Source organism: Apis dorsata, unplaced genomic scaffold, assembly GCF_000469605.1.
Source record: "Apis dorsata unplaced genomic scaffold, Apis dorsata 1.3 scaffold_618, whole genome shotgun sequence".
Lineage (NCBI taxonomy): Eukaryota > Metazoa > Arthropoda > Insecta > Hymenoptera > Apidae > Apis > Apis dorsata.
In genome coordinates, this window is record NW_006263814.1 from 104,015 (window position 1) to 116,277 (window position 12,263).

The 12,263-nt window shown below is 43.4% G+C and overlaps 1 protein-coding gene across 3 annotated transcripts in view; it reads right to left on the reverse strand.

Moving 5' to 3' along the window:
- The window catches only part of LOC102679074, a 40,665-nt gene that overhangs the window by 16,077 nt on the left and 12,325 nt on the right, over positions 1-12,263 (reverse strand). Inside the window, exon 1 of one of the 3 annotated variants that reach the window (XM_031513180.1) lies at positions 5,577-5,589. The exons of the other annotated variants lie outside the window; for them this stretch is intronic. The gene's annotated coding sequence lies outside the window, so the exon portion shown is untranslated. Of the gene's footprint in view, positions 1-5,576; positions 5,590-12,263 lie in introns of those variants that run through there. 3 annotated transcript variants of the gene reach the window in all.

Here is a 12,263-nt window from a genome sequence, read left to right on the forward strand (position 1 = left end):
GGCAAGAGATCCTAGTAGATGTAAAGTTACACCATTCAGCCTTATTGAATGTTGCAGAAATGTGAGAACTGTATTACACGGCAGACAACACGGTCTCATTATCGTTCACAATAAAGTTATCATCAATGTTATCGTAATTATCGCAACGCGTATATATGTTAAAAGTTATCTTCGTTCTTTGCGTAGATATCACGTTCAAATTATTATAAATTGTAATTTGACCGCGTTATTTCGCTCCGTCGATCAATATCACTTTGTGTCCATCATCGAAAAATCCTTAGACTACTCGAAAGGAGAAACGAAGTCAATTGTTATCGAATTGTTGAGCAATGGAATCTGGTTGGTAGCTGGTAATTCGCTGGTAATCGCACAGCTTCGGTTCAAACGTAATTTGGGAATCGTTGGCGCGAAAACCAATAAGGAGAGTTTAAGCGGGAGTTGTAAACTAGCGTAAAAACTCGCGATCTCGAAGATTTCGCGGAACGAGTGTCTAACGAGCGTTCGTCAAAGCGATAATGGTCGAAATTTTAAGAAGGAGATCGGCTCTAGGTTATTATCCCGCAAAATTCGTCCCTCTCTAATCGGTTCTAAGCTTTACCACTGCTGTAACGAGCGGCCAACAGTCCATAAATTACATCGTTATTATCCGTTAGAAATACTAATTAGAATTTTTTGCGCGGTGAAAACAAAGCTCAAGTTAACTAACCGAGAGTATCATTTAGAGTGTTGCTTAAATTATCGCAAGAACAATCGTTTCGAATCAATTTCCAACGCCTAATTAAGACCTCTGTAATCGGTTACAGGGACAAGTAATCCTAGCGACAATGTAATCGCGAAAATTATACGTTTTCCTTGGATCGATTCTGATCTCGTACAACAAATACCACAAGCCCTTCCAAATATACGTGTATATAAGGAAACTGAGAAAACGAGTGTTTCTCACACTGGTTCACGGAACTGCCGTAAATCTCTCTACAAAATACGTACGAGCTATAGAGTCTATCTATAGGTATTTATCCTTTGACGAGATTTCCCCCCTCTCTTTTACACGGGCGGATTTTTCGAGGCGATGGCGAGAAAGGGTTAGAAAGGCGGGTTAGAAAACCGCGAGACGGGAAGCGATTTTCAATCGTATCGCGCGTAGTAGTTCCGAGGCAACGAGCGTCGCATGGATACTCTATAAATCATGGGACTGCGGTTCTCTAAGGCGTTCCAACTGGAAGTTTCGAACGGGGGACGCGGGAGGTGCGAGGCGAGGGAGGGAGGCGACTTACGAAGTAAGTTAAGAGAAGTGAAAGTCGTAGGAACGGCGAACGAGAGAACGGGGGAGAGATATAAGCGGGAGAGAGAGAGAGAGGGAAGAGGAGAAGGAGAGTTGGAAAGAGAAAGAGGGGCGAGAAAGAAGAGCGAGGGAGAGAGGGCATGATAAAAGAGGTGGCGAGCTGAATGAGTGAAAGTGAGTTGGAATACCGAAGCGGGGCTTTAAAACTGGAACACGGCTTGCATAATATCGGACACAGTTTTAAACGGTTTAAGGCGCGTGCGCGTTACCGCGTGCATGCCCACGTCCACTACTGAAACATATTGCACGGAAATTCGATTAGAATATTCGAATACCGGATCAATCAAGTTTTCATCGTTTATTTTGTTCCATTCTGCGAAGAGATCGGGACACTTCCGCCATCGTGTACATATATTCTTTCGTGTACATATATTCGCATCTTATTTAAAATTCCACACGATTTCACGCGGTTGAATAGGATATATCGATGGATTGTCCTTTCTATACATTCTACATAACTACCGGATGTAGTTATGTAGCGCTCGACGTAATACTCTCTAACCAATTGTGCCATAAAGTTTTTCCCATGATTAATAAAAGGTCCGCTGAGTTGGCGGCAAATTAAATACCTTCGTTGCACAGAAAACGGCAATTACAGCGTTCCACAAGCTTTACTTTAATCCCGAATCACGAGTTCTGCGCGAGAATGTGGTAACGTGATATTAAACGAGTAACTCGTAACAGCCGTGCGTTAAGTCCTCCCCCCCTCTCCCCCCTGCTAAATAAAATTCGTAACCGCGAAATTACAAGATTACGCCTTCTGTTGTTCCGAAAAATTCGAAACATTTTTTCCTCGTCGAGGCTACGTTTCTTTTCTCAATCCTCCACGGGCGGCTACTCACTCGACTCTCGCAAATTCGTGACTCAGACTTTCCTGCGTCTCCGTGCCGGAGAATCTCGATAATTCTGGAATAATTTCGATCGCTTCCCGACTAGGGAATCACGATGATCGAATCAGCTGCGCGCACGATCACGGGTCGAGCCGGTTTCGTTCAGGGCCGGTTTCATTTAGGACCAGTCACGTTTCCAATTACGCAAACGAAAAAAGTGTAATAATTATTATGGATTCGATGTACGTAATCCCAAGTTCTCTTTTCTTTCTTTCTTTCTTTTTTTTTGTCATAATAGGCTTGTCGTCATCCTGGCTCGTATCTACGATTTTCTTTTTTTTGTCCACGGTAGGGTGGCCACGAACCTTGGAAAACTGAAACCGAAAGATCGGCGCTGATAGATACACGCGTTGAAATGTAAACATTGGAAAATTCAGTTTTACACACTCGGTTGAAACAAGAATATCTCTGTCCATAAATCAAACCAAGAGTTTCAGAAACACCGCGGCCATTAATAAATGACATCGCGAACAAATTGAAGTAATTAACCGAAATCGACGGGATACGTTTAGCATCGATTTCTACGCGGAAGCGTGAAATCGTTTAAATCAATTCAACGATTTCGAGGCTCGCTCGAATTCTACGATTTTACTCGATCGTCGAATCGCTATGGATTTCTCTTTCCGTGTTACACAGATCTCCTCTGCAACCGCTGCTCTTTCTTATCCTACAATTTTCGCAATCGTTTTAGAATCGAGTGTTTCCACACACACACATCGGTGGAAAACACTTATACCCTCGATCATTCGATATAGAACAGTCGGGTTAACCACGTGTCGTGATTTTCTTGCCAGATTTCATTGCCACGTAATGACGTTTCTCGGGTACAGCGTGTAATCAGAACGTAACCGTTCAGATTTCGCACGGTGTATTGCGAGAAACGCGGCGTTTCGATCTCCACTTTTCCCCTCGCGATCCCGTATATCTTGAAAGTTTATTAGCATTCGATACGCTTCCGACTCGGTATAAAGAGATAGAGAGAGAGAATATCGGGAAATGAAGGGATCAGTAAGTAAGAATGACCGTTTCTCGCTCTCCTCGTGATAAATTAAGAGTTGGAATCATTTCCGTGTTGATCTTATGTTATCTTATGAATTCTCGTTGGGTTGCGCCCACGCGATCCAACCGACGAATAACGGATTTTTATCCTCTTTACGTGACTTATTCCGTACGAATGGAAGACTATAATTTTAAATTTGAATTTCTTTGAATTTTAAAATAATAAAATTGTAAAATAGAATTTTCGGTCGCGATATATTGTCCAATTGTAACTGTAAAAATGGTAAAACGATGTGGTCGTATTATTGGAATACCTGAGTACATTTCTTCGAAGCTAAATAAGTAAAATAGTATTTTAATGAAAAAGAAAGAAAAGAAAAGAAAATTAGTAAAAAAGGAAAAAGAAAATAAAAGAAAGCAAAAAAAAAGAAAAAAGAAGAAAGGAAAGAAATATGAACATCGTTTACTGCCTTTGAGAAAAACATAAACTGCTGTATAAACAATGTTATTCTTCCTTAAAACGTTATAACCGAAGCCATTGAAGTTTATGACGATTTATTGCGAAAAGGTCCCCTCTTCTCCCCCTCCCTCCCGGGATCCTTTGACAGAAATTATTGTTTCTCCTTTCGTATACTGCAATTCAGAAAATACTCGTACCACTTATTATTATTCCACTCCTCGCCTTTGGAAACAAAGTTTTTCCACTCGTAAATTACGCAGTTATTTTTTCTTCTTCTTCTTTTTTTTTCTAGGACGAGGAAATCAGCTTATCTAGGAAGGATGTGGGAGATAAAAAGGATTGGGCAACAATCACGTATATATAAGAAAGTGGAAACGGTTTGACGATGAAACATCCGTCCGACCTTTCTCGTTATTAAACGGCGAAGAACGACCTCGATAAATGAGAGAAGCTCGTCCAGCTAGAAACTAGCTGGACTCGACAACAACCGCCAACAACAACGAGATGTGCATCGCGCTGTATCTCCGCGCGTGGACATTGCATGGCGGTAATAATCGGAGGATGCGCGAACAGAGTTGCGCAATATATCCTTCCTACCCAGTCAGATGTTCGTTCGATTCGGAATTAAACTTCTTCTCAGGAACGGAGGAGTGAAAGGTGGAAACGGTTTCAACGTCGCGATTAACGTCGATAATTGGTGTGCCGTGCGAGAAATGTTGGACGACGAATAATTGCCCGGTAATTATTGTCAAAGGGAATGAAGCGGCTTATAATTAAAATTCGTAATCTCTCGTACAATTGCGAGACGATACGCGAGACACTGCTAGGAGAGTAAGTGAACCGCGTGACCCAGTTTCACGATCACGCGGTCCAATTAAGTCCGTAAATAAAGAAGAGACAGAGAGAGAGAGAGAGATAGAGAGAAAAGAAAAGAAAAAAACTTTCTTCTGAAGAAATTCTCTTCGCCGAAAGTTACGAGTTACGTGCGCATCCCTCGCTTTCGTAACGATTACGATTTCATTTATCATATTAGTTACTACTATGATATCATTCCATTCCATTCCATTCCAAGAGAGATTTCTCTTTTATTCGTTTGTTCGATTTCTTTTTCTTTTTTCTATTATTATTATTGGAAGAAAGAGGATATTACGTTTAAAAGAATACCGAACGAGGCTGGTGTTGTTGAGCGAAAAAGCAAGGATAACGGTGGCGAAACGAAACAAGGCGTGTCAATAGGATTCGCGAGGAACGAAGAAACTCGATGGCCATCGCGTTCGTGGAAACCGTTTCACAGAGATAGATCGAATCCGTGTAACTTTCGGATAATATCGGGTGAAAGAGAGTTTTACACAAGGCCGCGGGCTTCTTGGGCTTCGAGCGTATCGTCGCGTGGCTCGGATTAACGGCAATCGGGTTAACGGGTGGCCTTAAAAGTGAAAATGATCGTTCGCCTGCTCCTGATATAATAAACTTGGAAAAATAAATTGGTTCGCATATCATCGAATATTTTTTAATACGTGCGAGCAGAAAATCGATCGATAATTCGATGACATCAAGTTGAGAATCGATCCGACGCGTTCCCACGTGTCGGCCAATCAACGTCGTTCGCCGTTAAAAGCAAAAGTGGACACGAGCGGGGGAGTGAACGTGACTGCACGATGAGATGACGTGCTCCCGCGTCGCGAACGAGAGCGGGTATTTTGCGAAACGAAATTCACGTTTTACAATCGCGTGGGATAGGCGGCGCGTCGCGGCCCCCTTTACCCTTTTAACGTGTGATTAATCGATCGGTTGGAGAGAGAAAGAGAGAGAGAGGGGGGGGCTACTTGCAGGCTACACGCGAATACGTAACGGTGAACGCCCTGGATCCTTGCTAAGGGAACACCCACTCACGACCCATCGGATCCCCTCGTTATTAAAGATACCTCCTCGACCTCCGAGCTATTCGTACCTCGATCCCACGATCATCCCTCCCCTTTTCATCTAACTTTGTATCGATCCTTATCCATATCTAGCTATCACTTTTCTTCTGGTCGAATTAAAAAAAATTTCTTATCCATTTATTCTTATCTGTATTAGGCACAACTTTGCGTATTAATTTTTGACGATCGATCCTGCAAGTATTTCTTAATTAATTAACACGTTGTATAAACTTGACGACTATTCCATTCCATAAAAATCTTCATTAGAAAATTTCAAAGGTTTCCAGAGAAGAGTGGACAATTTTACTATCTATGTTAAGTAAATCGATGACATAACGCTCGAAGAAAACTGCGTTTGAAAAAATCGTTAATCCTAGATATTCATTCGCGAAAAAAAGAAGAAGAAAAGCAGGACCAATTTCCGGAATATTCAACCGGAAGGGGTCCTTAACGTTCCTCTAAACCCTTAACTCTAACTTGAGTTGCTCTCGTTCGTGAAAGTGATGTTTAAAGAGGAAGGCAAGTTGATGATGATGACAGATAACGAGTGAATATTTCGTGGGGGAGGCGTTCACAGATCGAAAAATGCGAAGCGTCTACCTGTTGCGTTCACGGAAGTGCGCTCGTTACGGATCTCCTCACTGTTCGTGACGAGCAGCGGCAATTTAATTAAAGACTCCTCGATGGAAAGGAGTTACAGACACAAAGGAGATGCCTTTTCATCGGACGAACGAGATCATAGCAACCGAGGGGAACAATCCGTCTAGTAGGTGGTCTCTTCTGAACGGATCGTAGCCTACCGATTGTTTGTAACCTTGTTTGAGTTATGCAAAAATCAGAGAGGAGGGGGAGCGTAGAAAGCAAGATTGGCTCGTTACAAGCGCGAATACATCCGAACGAACGCGCGATTAATTACCGAGCTGCGAGAGATTGGGATCGGTTGCGTCAACCGAGAGAATTCACTCTGAACGAAGGCGAGGAGAGAGCGCGAAGAAAGTACACGCGCGAAGACAAAAGGTTATGGTAAAAGAAAAAGAAAAGAAAAAAAAGGAAAAAGAAAAAACTTCCGCAAAATTATTAAATTTAAATTATCGAATCCTGATCCTTCCGTGTTGATCCACGTTAATTCGAGGAAAAATGAAATATTCTTTGGCTCGAAAGAGTTTGGAAAGAATTTGCAAGATCGTTCTTCGATCGTTGCACGATCTCCGTATCCGCGAGAGACGCAGACAAGCGTGGAAATCGTAGCGATCGGCCGTGAAGGTTACGCAGTTGCAGGGGTGTGTAAACGGGCAACGTGTTTAACCTTTGCTATTTCGTTCCACGAGCGTAGCCACGAGTTAGAAAGGTGGAAACGCGGTCGAGGGACGGCGAGCGCTCGTTTCAAAATTTCCTGACGCCCATTCCCACCGTTCCTCGTCCCAATTCTCCGTCTCGCTCCGTCTCGAGAGCGGGACACGAAGAGATGCTCTCAACTTCCCAAGGGATTTGCATGCAAGCTGACTTTTATGTCGGTCAACATCGATTCACGATGCTAATAACGATATCCAAGATGCGGATAGATGGGTGGATAGATGGATAGAAGAGAGTGGTTGTACAGGTGGCCCAATCGGGGAAGAAAAAAATCCGGGGAACAATGACGGGTATCTCGTCATGAATCTTCGTAAGGAAATCGCTCGTAAATTCCTTGGGATTGCTTGTTTCCATTGAGAATGGATCCCCCTCCCTCTCCTTCTCCTCCTCGATCCTTGAGGAGATCGGTGTCAAAATTCACCTTTTAAACCTTTTGTTCTCTCGAACACGCTTCTCGATTCGAAACCACCACCTTACGAAACGTTCAGTGGAACAGGAGGGCGCGAGACGAACGCGATGAGGCAAGTGGAGGAGGAACGTAACGATCAGACGCCAGATCTCTCGCCTTCGTAGTTTCGAGAAATTCGATGTTTTGTTTTACACACGGTTAAGGTGTAAATTACTCCGTTGTACACGGAGTTTCGACATCGAGCTTGAGTTACCAAATCGATAATAAAACAGGGCACAGGTTTTATTAGAAATTCCTACTAACTAAATCCTTTACGATAAATCCTCCTTAGAATTTCAATTTCGAGGCATACATTACATCATCCGTTACCCATCTTCCTGCCATATTTTTTTCTTTTTTCAACGAAATTAAAAAAGTTCTCACGAAAGTTTCTCTCCGAATTATATTACGAATTCTAGGGAAAAAATTCTCTTCAAAATTTCAACAGAAAGAAAGAAAGAAAGAAATTACACATTCTCGGAGCGTACTCGCCGATCGAAATGTTTTCCGAAAGAATTTTCCATGGGAATATTCCTTCTTCTTCTATTAACCAGCCACGAGCGTCCGAAAGGTTTCGAAAGCGTCTCGTCTCGCTCTCGCTGTCGCGGGCCCCATATACCGTTATCTTTTTCGCGCTCGATATCCGACACGGTACGATGCACACCCACGTAAAACGCTCGACGGAGTGAAACACACGTGCGCCCACCGTGTACGCGGGAACGGGGTACGTAATGAGGTGAACGGTACCAAGAGACAGAGAAAGAGAGAGAAAGAGAGATAGACATATGCGCGCACACACTCACACACTCGCCTTTCTCCTTTTCTTCACGCTTTGGCCTCCAGAGAGACAAGGAGAGAATAGAATAGAAGATAGGTGGAATGGAACGGTTCGGTCGAAGTGAAGATTCGACGGGAATGAATAAATTTAATAACAATTTGTGCGTGAATACGCGACGAATCTCGTGGCTGACCCGGATACAACTTGGGAAAACGCAAGCGAGCATAGTTACGTGGCGACCTGTTGTTTCGTCATTCGTAATAGCAGGCCGATCTTGGATGCTTTCGATGTCTGGTCGACAACGGGACAACAGGTTGGCTAGCTGGAGGAGAACAAAGGAGGCGAGACTTTCTATGGAAAGCGGTTGTTCTGCACCCGAGAACTCGAACGTTTAACAACGAACGAATGGAAATTAACCGCTGCGCCGCAACGGTTATTACAGCGACTGGATTCTAAGCATTATGTATTAATACCGAGTTGCCTCTGTTCAACCCGATAGAAGAGCGCATGCGCGGTCATAATTCGAGTGGAAGCGACGTTATCGCAGGCGGCGATCGAATTGGTAATACGTCTTCGTATTATACATATCGTATTGAATCGATCTATACCTCCTCCCACGTCCCAATTAATTTTCGGCGCGCGCAACATTAGCATTGTGTTTCGAACGCTGTGAAGGCTAGGAAAGCTGGCCAAACCGTTGGCTAACCATCGCACCGTCCATCCTTGATTTAAGGTGAGGCAACTGATAGAGCGTACTTTTCACTACTCGAATAGAATCTTAAACCATTGTTTAACCATTTTCTCGATTGCGATCGAGTCGAGTATTAATTTTTGATCTCTCGTTCCATTTTCAATTGGACATTTATCAACTATTATAAAAGAAATATCGCGAAATCGATATATATATATTATCCACGGAATTTCGAACAGGATTTCAAACGTAACAACAGGTCGACCAGAGAACAGGGAGACAGATGCAACCCGTTGGAAGGCTCGGCCGATTTTCATCGCTCCCTTCTTGGTCTACTTGGGTGCAAGTCACTGCACCCACGTTATCCATCCAAGCAACGCACATAGCCCTCGTGTAACGAGGTGAACGTTTGTACGCGGCCGGGGCTTCGATCTCGGTCGGATCAGCTGACCACCGAGAATGGCGGGGATTAAACTACGCGTTTCTCTCCTCGAGTATTATTATTATCGAGTTGGAATACGCTCGCGGAGCTAACGAGCGTGATACAGAGCGATGGAATTCGAACAAGTGCAATTTGCCGCAAATGGTGCCGACCAATGGCGAGGGTTGAACGGGGTCTTTTAATCCGTTGATTTTAATTAATGAGCAGGAATTTTCCTTTCAAATGAGAGAAGAGAAGAAATTAAACGCAAGTTATTTTTACTTACAACTCGTGGAAATTAAAAATATACGATATACGTGAATAGATTTACATATGCAAAGATTAATAGTAGTAAAATGATTTCTTTTTCCTCTTCTGTTTTCAACTTGTTTCGCTCATGAAAAGGCTACAGAAGGCAGTTACGCAAGAAAAGAGCGCAACTCGTACGCCAAAACGATTGTTCTATCTGGCCTACACTTGTCTCAGTGTTTACACGATCGAATCGTCGATTTCATCGAATATGCACCCTTTCCTCGTCTTCGCGAATATTTATTATTTCGTAACGAAATCATCGACGATTGATCCCTTCTTTGCTTTCACCCGCGCGCAAACCTCTCCTAAAACGCGTCGTGCGTTCAATCAAAGTTTCAGCGGATTTTAAAGTAATCGTTTCGCCATTGGAAAAGAAAGCGCGCCATCATCGTTGCGCACAACGTTATATAAAATTTCGATGACGTTCCGCTCGACCCGCCGCCAATTATCCTCGCCTCGTATTTTCCCAACCGGATTTTCCTTTTTTTTTTTTCTCCAAAAAATCAGATCATCCTGAGAATTCGATGACATTCAGTTCCTTCCACGTTAAAGCAATCGATCTATTTTCTTTTCGCTCCAACAGGCGGACAGTTTCGAATCTAATTATTATTAACGAAAAATTGTGCGTACACACACACGTGCGATTGCATGAGAGGTGGTTTCCAGGAGGCCGTTTGTCGAGCGATTAAGCGGAGCGTGCAGGCGACAACGAAGACGACGGCGAAGACGCAAAAGGCTTCGCCGTTGCGCAACCGGCTCGCGATCGAGAGCGCGATCGTGCGCTGAAAAATAGATCAAAGTCACGCGAGCGTGGATCGAACGAGGCTTCGTCGACCCCTTTCCGAATCGGTGATGACCTTCGGCCCATTTATGGCGTGGGACAAGAGCCGTCCGCCTCGCGCGTTGATTCGCACCGCCTTTCGTTTTCGCGCGTCACAACTTCGCGTAACTCACCGATTTCATTATCATATCGTTATCGACACCACAGGTGCCTCTTCTGGGGATTGGATCGGCACCGAACTTGACTTAATTATAATAGTTACGACACAGCGAGGATGGATCGGAAAGAAACTTTACGAGAAATCGAAAAGGAACTTTCGCTCTTTCGAAAAGTATCTCGAGCGTGAAACTTTTCCAATTTCGAGACAAGTTGGACGGAACGGTTTTGACATTCGAACGAAACGAAAAGTATACGAAGTGTACTGTGTTTATTGGTTAAGGATAAAATTTAATAGCTACGAATAAGGTAATTTCGATATAATATCGTTCAAAACGTAATAATGAGAAAGGAGAGGCTATATTTAAATTATTTAAAGTTACTTCTTTCGAAATTTTTAACTAGTCACTTTTTCAACAGAATAGACTTATCCATCTCCACGCTTTGTTCTTCAATCCTAATACCACATATAAGAGCTACAATTCAAAATCGTAAAAATTATTTTCATTTATAAATACTTTCGAAGCTATTAATTATTTCATATAATAATTGATTGACCACTCGAATACAAAATTATTATGAGAAATAAAAATATTTTTATACCGATATACAAATCTTTGGATCCCCTAATACATCTAAGTAATACAGGTATCGTTTCGTACACGTGACCAAGAGAAATACGCGTTGAAATTTCCTTCCATTTCCTCAACGAAATGGACGATTACCGCATTCCTACCTTCGGCGAGAATTCTTTCAACCGGCGAAGAACGGTAGCGGATCGATAGCCAAAGCGTTGGGAAGGGGGTTGTTGTTCGGATACGTGGTTCGAGCGGTTGAAGGTCCGAAAGCAACGATTTCACTTTCACGAGAGCGCGCGACGTGTCGTGTCCGGGGTCGGAGGAGGCAGAATTGGGCGACAATCGCCGATCGGAATCGCGGTTAAGATCCAGGGAAAGGCTGGATACGCGCGTTCCAAGGCCTACGCTCGACAAGTTGCGGGTAACCAGCCGTTCCTTATCCGAGACCAAGCGCACGTTCACTCGCACGGAACCGAAGATTATTCGATCGTGGCGATATCGAAAAAATCATTGTCACTTCGAGTCGAGAAAACGTCGTTTCTTTTTCGAGCCGTTCCAAGTTCGCCCCGCCATGATTCTCGATTCTCTCAACCATATGGTGATGCTCGTTAAAATAAACTTGTTTTTTCTTCGTTTTAACGCGTTTAAAGATCAGTATTGCTAAAAAGAAAATTTCTCGTACAGAGACCGTTCCCCAGAATATTTAGATCGATATTTCGTCCTCAATCGTCGTTGGAGATACATCGATTTCGAGAGCAATTATTTCGGATAGTTAGACGAGAATTAGAGGCGAGCGTGATTAAATCCTGGATTCGATCGCGATAACGCTCTCGCGGTTAATAACAAACTGCCGCTTCTTACGTGTCTACTCCGCGTAATGGTGGCAAGAAATTGCGGCCCCCAACCGAACGAACGAAGAGGGATCGCTAATGCACACTCCTCGGTAAACGACCGCAAATTCAGATGGAATTGCTCGATTCCTTTCTCTCTCTCTCTCTCTGTCCATTAACGATCGACGAAACGAACGATTTATACGTTACAAGTTCCGATCCAAGTTTCGAACGGGATAGAATAGAATATGGACCGATGATGTAGGTGTCGACCCCCTCCTCGACGGGGGCACGAGGGTATC